Source organism: Vombatus ursinus, unplaced genomic scaffold (assembly GCF_900497805.2).
Source record: "Vombatus ursinus unplaced genomic scaffold, bare-nosed wombat genome assembly UNPS02014863.1, whole genome shotgun sequence".
In the NCBI taxonomy this organism is placed as follows: domain Eukaryota; kingdom Metazoa; phylum Chordata; class Mammalia; order Diprotodontia; family Vombatidae; genus Vombatus; species Vombatus ursinus.
This window is the reverse complement of record NW_020954641.1, coordinates 11,224,385-11,241,427: the sequence shown is the minus strand read 5'-3', so window position 1 is coordinate 11,241,427 and position 17,043 is coordinate 11,224,385. Positions and strand designations below refer to the sequence as shown.

The 17,043-nt window shown below is 38.0% G+C and overlaps 1 protein-coding gene across 1 annotated transcript in view; it reads right to left on the bottom strand.

Annotated features, from left to right (window-relative positions):
- The window catches only part of SLIT3 (slit guidance ligand 3), a 722,516-nt gene that overhangs the window by 594,079 nt on the left and 111,394 nt on the right, over positions 1-17,043 (bottom strand). The gene's annotated exons all lie outside the window — the stretch shown is intronic.

Sequence of the window (17,043 nt, the reverse complement as noted above, 5' to 3'; positions counted from 1 at the left end):
CACACACACACACACACACACACACACACACACACACACACACACACCTGCCAAAAGTCTGAAGGGATTATGAGTGAAGATAAGGTAAGGAGGAAAAAAAGCCACTGCCCTGAGCTAGGGCTGAAAGCCAATCCTGGTCTGTCAGAACAGCAGAATTCAGAGGTCCCCCAGCTAAATACACAGGAGAGAGATTCAGGAAATATGTATTTTTCTGGGGCCTTCCAAGACACCTGAAGCCATGATGCTAGCAACCTGGACTAGAACTACAGCAAGGAAAAGTGCCAAAGCAGCACCCAGGGAGCTCACTCCAAAGCCACAGCATAGGACAAATCAGTGAAGCATCTAGGTGGCTGGTCCCTGAGTCATAGCAGAGGAGAGGACTAGCACAGTGTTCAAGTAGCCCCAACACTAGGGGCAGGATGATGACCAGTGCAATCTATGACATACTGTTGGACCCTGTCTGGGGCATGGAATAAAATAAATTCAAACCCCAAACCCCAACTGTTTTTTTTTCCTAAGGCAAATGAGAAGGAGGAAGGAAGGAAGGAAGGAAAAGGAAGGAAGGAAGGAAGGGAGAAAGAATGAAGGAAAGAAAGAGGCCAAAACCAGTCCTGGGCCAGCAGAAGAAGATAAACACAGAGGCATAGAATTGCAGTCTAGGGTGGGTTCTAGTCCTAGACACTTAATTGAGAATTAGAGTACCATCAGCATCCAGACTACTGAGAGAACAAAACCAGGTTAAATAAAGTACTCTATCAAAGACTATGGGAGAGAGAAGGGTCTGGTTTTAGCACAAAGACCCAATTCAGATGTTAAGGCAAGTTAGATGAGGTAGCAGAAGAAAATATTTACCAAGGAAATATGCTAGAAACTTTCTCAATAATTTTAGGAGTAAAACAAGGATACCCACTCTCCCCACCATTATTTGATATAGTTCTATAAATTCTGGCAATAGAAATAAGACAAAAGAAAAAAACTTACAGAAATAAAAATAGATAAAAAGGAGATAAAACTATCCATATTTGCTGATGACATGATGGCTTACTTAGAAAATCCTACAGAATCAGCAAAGCCAGTAATTTAGACAATTAATAGCATCAGCAAAGTTATGGCCTAGAAAATAAAACACAAAAATTAGCACTAATTCCATATAATAATAAGAAAATCCAAAAGGAAATGATAGAAAGGAAATCCCATTCAAAATAACTACAAATTTTATAAAGTATTTGGAGCTAAATCTATCGAAGAGCACAAAACACTTGTAAGATTCAATTAAAAAGTGCATGTTAAAGAAATAAAGAATAACTTAAACAGCTGGAGGAATAATCATTGTTCCTGGTTGGACCATGCCAGTATAATAAAAATGACAACACTACCAAAGCTAATTTACTGTTTAAATGCTATATCAATCAGTCAAGGTAACACTTGATAGACCTTGATTTCAAAAATTCATTTGGAGAAACAAAAGATCTAGAATGTCAAGGGGAATAATAAAAAATGTAGGAATGAAGGGGGGAGATTACTTCTAGATCTTAAACCATATTATAAATCATTAATCATCAAAACCATTTGGTACTAGTTAAAAAATAGACATGTAGATAAATGGAATAGATTTGATAATGGAGAACCAGAAATAACAATAAACTAGTACTCAATAAAACCAAAAATATAACTTACTTAGGAAAGAACTACCTATTTGATTTTTTTTTAATTTTTGGGAAAACTGAAAAGCAGTCTGGCAGAAATAAGGTTTATACCAACATCTCCCACCATATTCTATAATAACTTCAAAATAGATATGTGATCTAAACATTAAAGTTTATATCATTTTAAAATTAGAAAAGAAGCAGATCATCTACTTTTCATAGCTATGTGAAAGAGATGTATTCTTAATCAAATAATGGGTAGAGGCAATTAAAAAAGATAAAATGTGGGAAAAGGACCCACATGTACAAAAATATTTATAGCAGCTCTTTCTGTGGTGGCAAAGAATTGGAAACTGAAGGAATGCCCATCAATTGAGGAATGACTGAACAAGTTGTGGTATATAAATGTAATGGAATACTATTGTGCTATAAGATATGATGGGCAGGCAGACTTCAGAAAAACCTGAAAAGACTCATATGGTCTGATACTGAGTGAAGTGAGCAGAACCAGAAGAACATTGTATACAGTAACAGCGATGTTGTGCAATGACTAAAGTTGATAGACTTAGCCCTTCTGAGCAATGCAAGGATCTAAGACATCCACAAAGTTCTCATGATGAGAAATGTTATCCACAGCCAAAGAAAGAACTATGGAGATTGAATGCAGGTAGAAAAAAAATTGCTGTTTTTTTCTTCTGTTTTGTTTTTTCTTCCATTTCTTGTGGTTCCTCCTATTGGTTCTAATTCTTCTTTACAGCATCACTAATATGAAAATATGTTTAATAGGAATGTATATGTATAGCCTATATCAGATTGCGTGCCATGTTGGGGAGGGAAGTGGGGAGGGAGGAGGAGAAAAATTTAAAACTCAAAAGCTTATGGAAGTGATTGTTGGTAAATTAAAATAAATTAATAAAATATTATCTCAAAATAAAATAGCTGTTTTTTTTAATTATATGAAAGTAAAGAAGGGATGAGGGAGGGAGGGAGGGAGGGAGAGGGAGAGGGAGAGGGGGAGAGAGAGAGAGAGAGAATAAATTTGTTGGTTACCTCTTAAAAGAAATTGTAAAGTAAACACATCCAGGAATATCAAAGCCAAACTCTTGAGCTTACAAATAAAAAAAAAATATATTGGATTCATCCAGAAAGAGTTGAAGTACTCATGAACCAGTCATAATCCTATAAGACTTGATTACAAGTACATGAAGAAAAGAAAACCTTGGAATACAACACTCCAAAAAAGCAAAAGAAAAATGCTTACAACTAGAAATAACTTCCCCTACATAGTTAATTATAATCCTATAGGGTAAAAAATAGACCTTTAACAGAAAAGAAGATTTTGAAGCATTCCCTGAGGAAAAAGGGAGCCAGAAGACAAAGGAAACTTAGAAAGCTAAATACATTTGAGCAATTAGAAGTGGATAAATTATGGTATAAATGATATAATCATAATTTAATTATAATATTATAATATTCCTCTCACTTTATAATATTCCTTTTTCTCTCTTTCTTTCTTCTCTTTCTTTCTTAAATATTATCATTTATATTATGATGTTATAATTTAAATTATGAATACATTATTTTAATCATAATTTATCCCCTTCTAATTGTTCACATATATTTGACTTTCTAAGTTTCTCTTGTCTTCTGTGTTTAAATTATAATGTAATTATAATTTAAATTATTATTGAATTACGATACAAATGCCTACACTCTAAGGGTGAAAATGAGACAGATATCCTCTCACAATCAAATGATCTTTTAGGGTCACCGAGGAAGTAAAGTAAAACAAACACAGGAATTAAGGGTGGTCAATATCATAGGTTTTAAGAGAGGAAAGAAAAGTGAAAGCAAAAGGAATATACTAGTGCAGAAGGGGGTAGGAAGGCAATATTTAATTCAGAAAAGCAGAAATATCAATATATTCTTTACTCACCACAATGAAAGAAAATTATAATCAATAAATTTCATTGGAAGAAAGTATCCAAACTTAAAGGGGGCTTAATTTAATTCTAAAGAAGTGGTAGACCAAAGAAAAAATAATAAAACCATTAGATGATTTCATCAAAAAAAAAGGAAAAGTTAAAATACCAAGACTTTTGAGATAAAGTGAAAGAGGAAGATTTACATATCTAAACAATTTCACCAACTAAAGTATAAGACAATAGATCAATGAACTGGGCATATACCCAAGAAACTAGAAAAAATCTTTTAAATTAATAAATAAAATTAGCTTTTAAAAAAACTAATAAAATAAAGCATCACTTAATTTGAGTTTTAAAAAGAGAAAAATCAAATTGACAGTATCAAAAATGAAAAAGAAGTTATAACTATTGAAATAAGGAAAAATGTTATAAACTATTTAGCCTAATTATACCCCAATAAAAATGAAAACTAAAATGAAATGGATGAAAATTTTCAGAAAACATATAATATCAGTATTATAATGACAAAGAATTTAAATAACCTAGTCTCTGAAAAAGAAAATGAACTAGACTTAAATAAACATCAAAAGGAAAAATATCTCAGGATTAGAAAGATTTACAAATGACTTGTCATATAATTATATCAATGGGTTTAGAAAATGTTTTTAGAAAGTACATAATTCTTTTGTGTTAAAAAGAAAAAGAACTAGAAAGTATTGATCTGATTTAACTTTTCCTTAATATAGTAAAAACAAATATGTCTAAATCCAAGAGCTAGCATCATTTGTAATGGGGAAATACTAGAGGCCTTTCCAATCAGATCAGGGCTAAAGTAAGGATATCTATTACTATGTTACTATTTAATATAGTTCTAGAAATATTGGTTATAACAATAAGACAAGGAAAAGAAATTGAGGGAATAAATATATGAATATATGAAACAAAATTACCACTTTTCCACATGACCTGTATGGTAATCTACATTAAGAACCTGGAAATTCAATTAAAAATTGATATAATCACACATTTCAGTAAAAATAGCATATAAAACAAACCCCCCAAAACTATCATTCTTTTTTAAAATTATCAACCCTGTTTTCTTTCGATTACCAACTCTGCTACCCAATTGGAATAGAAAGAAAAAAATTTCCATTCAAAATCACTAAAGAATATGTAAAATATCTGAAGTCCTCTTGCCAAGACACATACAGAAATTACATGAATACAACTGCAAAGTATTTCTTATAAAAACAAAGGAAGATTTAAATAGCTGGAAAGGAATTAATTACTTGTGTTTGGGCTATGTTAAATGATAAAATGACTGTTACCTAAAATAATTTATAGAATCTGTACCAAATCAACCAAATTATCAAAGGATTTCATTATAGAACAAGACAAAATTATAATAAAATTCATCTGGAAGAACAAAAAGTTAACAGTCTCCAGGGAAATAATGAAAAGAAATGAGAAAGAAGGTAATCTAACAGTACCAGATTTCAAATCATCAAAACTATTTGAAACCAATTGAAAATAGAAAAGGTGATCAATAGAAAATATTAGGTCCAGATGCCATTAAACATTATAGCTTAGTGTTTGATAACCCAAGGACACAAACTAGTGGGGTAAGGACTTATGTAACCTTAGAAAGTAGTCTGGAAGAAATTAGATTTAGACAAACTTCTCATGCCATAAGCTATAATAAGCTCCAAACTGATAAATGACCTAGATATAAAAGGTCACATCAAAAACAAATTAGAGGGGCAGAGGAGATACGTTTCACAACTATGGATAGAGGAAGAGTTCTTGACCAAACAAAGGATAGTGAGGATCAAAGGAGATATAAGAGACAATTTTGATTACATAAAATTTAAAATGTTTATACAAACAATATCAGTGCAGTTAGAAGCTGAAAGGAAACAGATAGGGAAGATTTTTTTAAGCAATTTTTCTGATAAAGATCTTATATCCAAGATATCAGATTATATTGTTATTCACTGATACAAATATATGAGAACAAGATCCACACTTCAACAGATAGATGGACAAAGGACACAGTTCTCAAAGGAAAAAAAATTAAAGCTATTAAAACCATATTTTAAAAATGCTCCAAATCATTAATCAACAGAGAAACGCTAATTAAAAAACTGTGAGGATAGACCTCAAAAATTAAAAAAAAAAGATGACAGTTGTTGAAAAGGCTGTGGGAAGATTGGCATACCGATGCAGAGTTGATGGAGTTGTGAATTGGGCCAATCATTCTGGAAAGCAATTTGGAACTAGACCCAAAAAGTCCTTCATTTGTGCATATCCTTGGATCCAGCAATACATTCACTGCTACCCCAAAGTGATCCAAGACATAAAGAAAGGACTCCTATGTGTGAAAGTATTTCAAGCAATGGTTTTTTTGTGATAGCAAACAATTGGAAACAAAGTAGGTGCACATCACTGAGGAATGGCCAAACACATTACTGAACATGAATGTCATGGAACTGCAGTAAAAGGAATAACAAGGCATCGTAGGGATAGGATAGGAAGACTCCTATGAGCTAATGCAGAGTTATGTGAGCAGAATAGAGACAGCTGTTTATACAACGACCACACCATCATATAGCAGAACAACACTGAAAGAACCTTAAGAACGCTGATCCATATCACATCTCTAGAAGCCTGTGATGAAGCATGCTTCCCACATCCTGACAGAGAGGTGATGAATTAGAGGTGAAGAATGTGATAAACATTTTCAGACATGGCCAATGAGATATTTTGTTGTCATTGTTATTGAATAAATTTGTTATAAGGGAGGTCTTTTATTTAGGGAGAGAGATGGTAGGGAAGAGAGGGGATAAGTGCCAGTGATGTAAAAACAAGAAGAAAATAAAAGAGGATTAGGGACATCCAGGTTCAAGATGTTCAATAGGCAGTTAGATATGTGATTCTGGAAATCAAAGGAGAGGTTAGGGTTGAACAAACAGATCTGAGAATAATCTGCAAAGATAACTGAATCCACTAGAATTGATCAGATCACCAAGCAAAATAGTACAGAGGAAGAAGAGAAAAAGATCCAGGGCAAAGGCCTATGGGATATCCACAGTTTGCAGGCATGACCTGGATACAGACCGAGTAAAGGAGACTGAGAAGAAATGGTCATATAAGTAGGAAGAGAACCATTAGAAAGCAGAATCATGAAAATCTAGAGAACAGAGTATCAAAGCAGAGGGTGATCAACACTGTACAAAGCTGTAGAATGGTCAATGAGGATTGAGAAAAAAATTAGATTTGTCAATTAAAATATCATTGCTAACTTTAGAGAGAATAGTTTCAGTTGAATAATGAATTGGGAGATAAGTGACTACAGAGAACAGGGTGAGAGGAAAGGAAGTAGAAGCATTGATTGATTGTACATGGCCTTCTTAAAGAGTTTAGCCATGAGAAGGAGGAGAGATAAAAGATGACAGCACAAGACTGATGGATCAAGTGAGGTTTTTGGAGGGGAGGGACAGGGCATGTAATTGTGTCTGTAGGCAGTAGGGAAGCAGCCAGGAGAGAGGGTAAATAAGTGAGAGTGGAGATGAAAGAAAATCTGCTGAAAAAGACGAGATAGAGTGACATCATCTGTACAGTAAAGGGGTTCGCCTTGGCAAAGAGAAGGTCCACCTCTTCACAGGAGAAAGGGTAGAGGAGACAGTAACAGAAAGCAAATTAGCAATCTGAAATGAGGAGGTGAAAAGAGGAAGTTCTCTGCAAGGGGCTCCAATTTTTTCAGGGAAATATGAGGCAAGTTTCTCAGCAGAGAGGTTGAGGGAAGTGGAAACCAAGGAACATCTGAGGAGGGATAAAGAGATTTGGAAAAGCCACTGTGGTAAGTAGGAGAGTAAATTGATTAGGGAGGCATAAAAGAATTGCCTTGTCACAATGAGGGCAGGGCATTGTTGGTACCACCATTTTCATTTCATATATATTTTAAGAAAACAAGTTGGATGTAATAATTTCACAATAATTTTCTGATCTTCTTTGTACGTGGAAATGCTCATGTCAGTTGATGATTTTCTGGTTCTAAATGACTTTTTAAGAAAAAGAACTCTTTTTAGAATATCAGAGCAGGAAGGGACCACAGAGGTCATCTGATCCAGTGTCTCTGGTCTTTAACTTGCTCACTACAACAGAATGCCAGAAGTGTCTCAGCTACATGAACTTTCCACTTATCCTCAATAACCTTTCCAAATACCTAGGAACTTTATTTATATTTTAAGGTTCAGGGCCTGCTGCCAGTCATAGGTCATGAAAATCTCTTGTCAGTGATTCAATGCATGCCAATTTCATAGTAAAAAAGATACTTTATAAAAGCATCTAATATGTACAAGGCTTTTAGGTGGGCACTGGAGATACAAATACAAAAATAAATCTTCCCTCCCCTTAAGTAGCTTATATTCTACCATCAAAGGAGTGAATGAAAATAATTTATTTAGTATTTACTATGTGCTAAGCACTGGGGATACAGACACAAAAGTGAAACAACCCCTGCCCTCAAGGCATTTACATTCTCATGGAGAAACTGTCACACATAGGGGAATAGCAGCCAGGGAAGGGAGTTATCTTCTCCAGAGTCACAAAGTTAGTGAGTGGAACAAAAAGGTAGCGTCTATTGACATTCCTTTTCCAGGGACAAGGGTCTTGTGAGTTTGATCACCATTGGAGGAGCAACAGGTGTAAAATTAGAGATGGAGGATGCAATCTAATTAGAAAGTGTAATGTATAGAAAGTGGTTATATAAAGTAAGCCTAGAAAGGTAAGGGGGAATCAGGCTGTGGAGGACTTTAAATGCCCATCTGAAGATTTATCTATCTAATTCTAGAAGAGTAGTGTAACATGGTCAGGTCTATGTACTGGGAATAGTAATCTGGCAGTTGTTTGGAAGGTGGATTGGGAAAGGGGAAAGTCTGGAAGCAGAGAGCTATTGTAATATTCCAGACAAGAGAAGTGATTCCAAGAGAGAGTGATGCTATGGAGGGGCTTCTCTTTCAGATCCAGGTTCAACCAGATGACTAAAGAAGCATTAGGCAACTGCAGATGGAACAATAATCTCTGTCAAGATTCAAATCCTGTCTCTGACACCTGCAATCTATGTGATAATGGACATTATGTTCTTAATGTCCTTAATTATGTGTTACTAATTAATAATTTCCATAATGTCCTTAATGTCAGAGCCTCAGTTTCCTAATATGTAAAAATGAGGACTATAATCATTGGACTATTTACCTTATAGGGCTGTTCTAGGATCACATGATCAGACACTTAGAGGTGAGAGAGATATCATAATATTAGCTACTAATAGCTAATATTTACATAGCATTTACTGTGTGCCAGGCACTATGCTAAGCGCTTTACAATTGTCTCATTTGATCCTCACGACTCTTAGAGGAAGGTGCTATTATTATCCCCATTTTACAGATGAGGAAACTGAGGCAAAAGAGGGTTAAGTGACTTGCTGACAATCACACAGCATCTAGAAAGTGTCTGAGGCTAAATCTGAACTCAAGTCTTCCTGACTCCATGCCCAACACTCTATCCATTGTGCCACCAAGGTGCCCCATGACATTAGGTCATTTAGTCCAACCCTTTCATTTTAGAAACAAGAAACAGAGGTCCAAAGACATTAAGTGACTTGCTCAAGGTCACATGGATAGTAAGTGGCAAGAATCCAGGTTCTATAACTCCAAATCCAGCTTTCTCTCTAGCACACAGAGATACTACACATAAAGAAAAACCTTAAAGTGCTATATAAACAGGAATTAATATTTTATGATCTCTGACTTTTCCAACTCCCCACCCTGAGATTCTGGCCAGCCTTCTTACACCAATCCATTCTTTCCTTTTGCTCCCCTCACACAGGAGAACAAAGGAAAAAAACCTCCTTATCCTGGCATTTCTCCATTCATGTACTCTGTATTCTAGCCAAACCAGACTACTTTTCAGTTTCTCCTGTGTCCTTTTATGGGGCCACTCCCCGCATGGCTTCATTTGCTGAGCACTTTATTCATGCCTTGCAACACAAGTTTCTCCCTATTTCCGCCCATGGAAATCTTTCTCTTTCATCGGTGCTCAGCTCCAGTGCCGTCTGCAATCTCACCTTCCTCCAGTCTCTTATCCTTCTCTGATCCCTCACAAGCATTTATCACTGGCTAACTTGCACTAGAGTTGATTATCAAGAGGCAGCATGAGATAGGAAAAGTCCTGAATCATTAAATCTTTGTTCAAATTCTCATTCTGCCAGTTTGGGTCACTTTACCTCTCTATTCCTGGATTTACTCATCTCTAAAAAGGTGGTAATATATGTAAAGTGTCATACAAATGCCTACGGTTATTAATGCTTGTGATTATTTTGCCAGATTGTAAATCCTTGAAAGCAGGGATTGTGTCTTTTCTGAATTCTCCAACTCCTCCCCACTCCAACCCTAGGGCCTAGCACAGGATCCTACACATAGCAGCTAATGAATGTTTGTTGACTTGAATTTGCTGACTTTAACTATTATTCAATTGTACCAAAACTGTACTTGTCCCAAAAATATACTTCCTAGCTCCTAGGGATTGTGTGACCACAACCCAGTCACCCTCTATAGGTGGTCAGTCTCCTTGCCTTTAAAATGGAGATAAACACCTACTATATAAAGTCGTTTTTTTAAATTTTTATTTATATTATTAATATATTTGCAATATAGCTAACATGTATCTAGGAAGATGAAGTCTTATTTTTAAAAAAATTTTTTCATTAATAAATTTATTTATTTTTAGTTTCCAACATTTACTTCCACAAGATTTTGAGTTCCAAATTTTTACCCCATCTCACCTCGCCCCCCACCCCAACATGGCATGCATTCTGAATACCCCCTTCCTTTAGTCTGCCTTCCCTTCTATCTCTTCCCCCCTTCTCTTATCCCCTTCCCCTTCTATTTTCCTGTAGAACAGGATAGATTTCTGTACCCCATCTCCTGTATTTCTTATTTCCCAGTTGCATGTGAAAATATTTTTTTAAACATGTGTTTTTAAAACTTTGGGTTCTAAATTTTCTCCCTTCCTCCCTCCCCACCCACCCTCATTGAAAAGGCAAGCAACTCAATATAGGTTATACATGTGCAGTTATGCAAAACACTTCCATAGTAGACATGCTGTGAAAAACTAACTCTATTTCCCTTAATCCTGTCCTGCCCTCCCCCATTTATTCTATTTTTTCTTTTGACTCTGTCCCTCCTCAGAAGTATTTGCTTGTGATTACCCCCTCTCCCAATCTGCCCTCCTCTCTATCATCCCCCTACTCTCTTGTCCCTTTCCCCCTTATTTTCCTGTAGGGTAAGACAGATTTCCATACCCAATTGAGTGTGACTCCTTAAGTCAAATCCTATGAGAATAAGATTCACTCATTCCCTCGCACCTTCCCCCATTTTCCCTCCACTGTAAGAGCCTTTTCTTCTCTTTTTTTGTGAGATAATTTACTCTGTTCTACCTCTCCCTTTCTCCTTCGCCTAGTATAATCCTCTCTCACCCCTTAATTTTATTCTCCAGATATGACACCTTCGTCTTCAACTCACCCTGTGCGCTCCATCTATCTATCTATCTATTTATACACATACATATAATTTTTTTCCCTCCAACTACCCTAATACTGACAGAGGTCTCGTGAGTTACAAATATCATCTTTCCACGCAGGAATGTAAAGAGCTCAACCTTAATAAGTCTCTTATGATTTCTCTTTCCTGTTTACCTCTTCATGTTCCACTCGAGTCTTGTATTTGAAAGTCAAATTTTCTATTCAGCTCTGGTCTTTTCATCAATAATGCTTGAAAGTCTTCTATTTCACTGAATGACCATTTTTTCCCCTGAAGGATTATACTCAGTTTTTCTGGGTAGGTGATTCTTGGTTGTAATCCTATCTCCTTTGCCCTCCAGAATATTATATTCCATGCCCTGCAGTCCCTTAATGTAGAAGCTGCTAATGTAGAAGCTGTTATCCTGATTGTGTTTCCACAATATTTGAATCATTTCTTTCTAGCTGCTTGCAATATTTTCTCCTTGATCAGGCAACTCTGAAATTTGGCTACAATATTCCTAGGAGTTTTCCTTTGGGAATCTCTTTCAGGAGGAGATCAGTAGATTCTTTCAATTTCTATTTTGCCCTCTGGTTCTAAAATATCAGGGCAGTTTTCCTTGATAATTTCTTGAAAGATGATGTCTAGGCTCTTTTTTTGATCATGACTTTCAGATACTCCAATAATTTTTAAATTCTCTCTCCTGGATCTATTTTCCAGGTCAGTTGTTTTTCCAATGAGATATTTCACATTGTTTTCTAATTTTTCATTCTTTTTGATTTGTTTTACAGTGTCTTGATTTCTCATAAAGTCACTAGCTTCCAATTGCTGTGTTCTAATTTTTAAGGAAGTATTTTCTTCAGTAATCTTTTGGACTTCCTTTTCCATTGGGCCAATTTTGCTTTTTAGGGAATTCTCCTCCTCATTGGCTTTTTGGACCTCTTTTGCCATTTGGGTTATGCTATTTTTTAAGGTGTTATTTTCTTCAGTATTTTTTTGGGTGTCCTTTAGCAAGCTGTTGACTTGCTTTTCATGATTTTCTTGCATCACTCTCATTTCTCTTCCCAGTTTTTCCTCTACTTCTCTTACTTGCTTCTCAAAATCCCTTTTGAGCTCTTCTAAGGCCTGGGACTGATTCATATTTTTCTTGGAGGCTTTGTATGTAGGAGCTTTGACTTTGTTGTCTTCTTCTGGTTGTATGTTTTGATCTTCTTTGTCACCAATGTAAGATAATATAGTCTGACTCTTTTTGTACTGCTTACTCATGATCCTGGACAATTACTTGAGTTTTAAACTCTTTGTTAAGGTAGGAGTCTGCTTCCAATGTGGAGAATGTACTGTCCCAAGCTTCGGGGGTTTGTACAGCTGTTTTCAGAGATACTCCTAGGGACCTGTAAATTTTCAGTTCTTCCAAGGTAGTATGATAAGGGGCGAGGTGTTTCCTCTCCACCACCACAACAAGCTCCCCCATGCCAGCACTCCTCCTTGCCCCAGGACCCCCCCTCAGAACTGTGACCCAGATCCAAGCATGGGTAGAGCAAGAGATTCCTGCCTCAGCACTGGCAGAGAGATCCCTGCAATCCCCCTCTGATCAGCCACTTGAGTCTCCCTCAGTCTCTGGGCTGGAAGCTCAGGAAAAAGCCACTGCCCCAGATGCCGTGCTCAGGACTTGCGGCAGAGACCTAGCTCCTTCTCTCACCACAGTCACAGACTTTTCCCACTGACCTAAGTTGTGTTTGGCGTTCATGGGTTGAAAAGTCTGGAAACAGCCACAGCTGCCCTTGATTCAGTTCTCTGAGGCCTGCTCCAGGTTTGCTGCGGCCTGTGCGCCCACACCACACTGCGCTCCTCTCCCCGCCCAGCGCAATATACCTTTCTGATCAACCATCCGTGTTGTCTTGGGCTGGAAATTTGTTTCACTCTGTCTTTTTGTGGGTTCTGCTGCTTTAAAATTTGTTTAGAGCCATTTTTTTACAGGTATTTGGAAGGGTTTGGGGAAGAGCTCAAGCAAGTCACTGCTTTCACTCCACCATCTTGGCTCTGCCCCCCACATGAAGTCTTAGCCTAAAGTTGTTTTTTTAAAAAAAGCACTTTGTAAACCTTAAAATGCTGTCTAGATGTGATCTGTTATTATTGTTGTTATGGTGATAATGATGATAATGATGATGAATTGAAACCTGGAAGTTTTTTTTTTCCTCCAAAAATGTTCCAAAGGCAATTAGAAAGTAATAAATTCCACTGCAAGACCATAAATAGTGGCAGTATTGTCCTTCTGGTCTAATCACAGAGGCACCAAGACATTGCATCTCATTCTTGGTAGCCTTCCTCCTTGAGGGCAGATACCATGTCTTCCACTGCATAGATCTTAGCACAGAGCCAGGTACACAGTAAATATTTTAAAAATACTTAGGACCATATGATCATATATTTTGAACTGGAAATGACTTTAGAGGTCATCTTGTTCAACCCCTCCTCCCCATTTAACACATGAGGAAACTGATGCCCACAGTGATGAAGTGACTTACCAAATCAAATAAATAGTAGAGCTAGGATTAGAACCCAGCTGCCTCTGACACCAGTCTAATCTCTGGAGGGTCCTGGCAGCTTGAGTCTATAAGTTTATTATAGAAACCTTTTAACTGGCAGCCACCAGGGCCACAGCCACCCTCCTTTCCCCAACCAAAGGGCCTGACAAAAGAACAATGTCAATCAGTCAATAAGCATCTATTTAGTGCCTACTATGTGCCAGGCATCAAGTTAAATGGTAGGAATACAAAGAAAGGAAAAAGACAGCCCCTGCACATGAGACGTATGGGGTGGGGACAATAAGCAAACAACATTACAAACAAACCATACACAATAAGTAGGAGGGGAGGGAATTAACAAAGGGAAGGCACTAAAATGAAGAGAGATTGAGAAAGGCTTTCCTGTAGAAGGTAGGATTTTAGTTGGGATTTGAGGGAAGCCAAGAGATGCAGATAAGGAGGGAGAGCACTTCAGGCATGGGAGAGGACCCAGATGTCTCCAAAATATCCAGAGCTGAGAGGTGAAGTATCTTGTTTATGGAATAGCATGGAGTCCAGTGTTACTGGATCAAAAAGTACATGGTAAGGTATTAAAAACAAAAGGAAAGGTGAGGGTAGAGGGGTGAGATATGCCATGAAGGGCTTTGAATGCCAAAGAGAGAATTTTGTATTTGATCTTGAGGTGATAGGAAGCCACTGGAGTTTACTGAGTAGGATAGTGACACAGTTGGACCTGTGCTTTAGGAAAATCACTCTGGCAACTACATGAAGGATGCACTGGAGTCAGGAGAGACTTGAGGTAGGTATAGCAACCAGCAGGCTATTGTAGTAGTCCAGGGATGAAGTGATGAAGGCCTGCACCAGGGTGGTGGCAATGTCAGAGGAGAGAGGGGAGTGTATTTAAGGACAGGACAACACCCTCACAGTGCCTTCTAAAGAGTGCCAGGAAAGGCTGGAATGTGCTTCAGGAGAGCCTTGGAGAGCAAATTGTGGTCAGATAGTGCTGGAATGGAGATCGGCTCCCTCAGGATCCTCTCAGAGAATAATAAATGATCAGACCATCTGGCTGACTCCTTGGGCCTTTCCAGGCCCATGTGGGATGTCACAAAAGCATGACTACATTGCAAGAAAGCAAAAGAAGCCCATCTGTAAATTGCTCCTAAAGGTCACTCTGATTAATTGGTTTAATAATGAAATCAATTTGATCTCCTTCCCCGAGACGCTTTTCTGGCCAAATTTGTTTTATACTTGTTGATGTTTTCAACACAAACAATCTGTTCAAGCCAAAGCAGCAAATGCCAAAACACAATTTAGTTGTTGGCTGGGGATGGGCGATGAGGGGGAAGGGGGCATGGAGAGTCCATTGTATAGGGAAGAAGGGGGGGGCAACTACACAAGAATTTTCTATAGGAACAGACATGTCATGTTGGAAGGAACCTCAGAGATTATCTGGTCCAACCCTCTCATTTTATAGATGAAGAAACTTGAGGTCCAGAGAGATCTCATGAGTTTACTTGACCAGGCAGAGGCAAAGGGGCAACAAAATCCAGGCTCTGTCCCCTGCCCTTGCCCTTGAAGTCAGAAACGTCTCTGCCAGAATCCTGCTTCTGGATGGCAGGTAAATGTGTGAGCTAGGCAGAAGGAGCCAGTCTCCCCAAGGCTATTCCCTGTGGCCATCTCTCTCCCTCCATCAGGAGTTTTTCATCATCCTTGCCCAAGAAGATGATTCTCTTGTAGAAATTATCCTCAGAAGCACCACATCTAGCCCTGACATCAAGAACATTAGGTTCATGTGCAATCTCCAAGGTTCTGTCCAGACTTTCACCAAACCCCTCTCCAGCCCAGAGTCCAAGGATTAGAGAAAAAGTATATGCACAAATCCCCCCAAATTTTTCCTAATTTTTCTTTTTCTCACATTTTACCAATTTTCCACCAATGACATGACTGTTTTGGGGGAAAAGGGTCTCTCTAACATGTCCAAGAGTGTCTTACCTCTGACCCCTGTCACAGCGTGAGCCTGCACACATGTCCAACTGATCTCATATACCCAAAGTCCTCTGAGTTTACCTAGGCTGTGAGATTAGTGAGGAAAGAGCAACAGGAAAGGGTGAAATCAAGAATTCTGCAACAGTTAAGCAGTTTCTGCTTAACTGCTACAGTATCCTTATCAGCTCCAAGCAAATACACTAACAAAGGAGACGTGCAATGCATTCTCATTCCACTACAATGTCCTCACCTTGGCTGAAGTCACCCCTACTTTGAATCACAAGGACCAGATGCCCACTCAGCTGTGGAACACAAGTAGCAGTGCTTTAGCTGTTTTATCAAAATCCAAAAGCAAAAGGAACAAGACCCTAGGATTCCATATTTGGGATATTTTGCATATATACTGTATGTGTGCATGAGTGCATGCACACGTGCACACACACACAGACACAGATACACACACACACACATGCGTGCACACCAGGATGATTTTGCAGTCTCCAGGCTACAGATGATGTGCAACTTACCAGGGTCAGATGACCTCCATAGAGTAGACCAGACATATTCCCAGAGGGCCAGGCCACTGGGCAGAATGCCAATAGGCTCAGGCTACTACAGTTCCCTCTCTGCATCGCCTCCCCCCCAACCAAGATGCAGCCAAATGGGGCAGGTTTTTCCCCACGGTCCTAGATGATAAGCCTAAATATAGAAAAGAACAGTCCTGAAATTCCCTTGAGAACCTATGGAAAAGACAGGGTGATAAAAATAGCAGGCAAATACTCACTGGCAAATACTTGAAAAATCTTGGTTTTCCTCCTACCTTTCTGCTCCCTCCTTAGTTTCCTTTACTGGGTTATCACCCATGTCAAGCTCCTTTACTGACAGTGTACCGCAAGAATCTTTCCTGAGCCTTCTCTTTGCTCTATACTCTTTCCTGGTGATCTCAACAGTTCTTAGAGGTTTAATGATCATCTCAATGCAGATGACTCGTAAATCTATATATCTAACTATAGTCTCTTTCCTGAGCTGCAGTCCTAATTTTCCAGTTGGATGTCCTGTAAGCACCTCAAACAGAAAGCATCCCAAACAACTCAGTATAGGATCATAGTTTGTTTTTTTTTTAAGCAAAGAAACTAATTTATCCAATTCAATAGCAAAATAAAAATCAGAGAAAGAACACGTGTGAAAATCTGTACCATACAATACAGTTTGAAGGAGCTCTCCTGCTGGAAGCAAGGTAACTCAGCTCCATGGAGAGTCCCAGATCTCACCCAAAGGGAAACTCCCTAAAGTCACAGATTTTTGAGCTAGAAGGGACTTGAAGACAATCATATTCAAGCCTTTGATTTTACAAATGAGGAAATTGAGGCCCAGAAAGTTT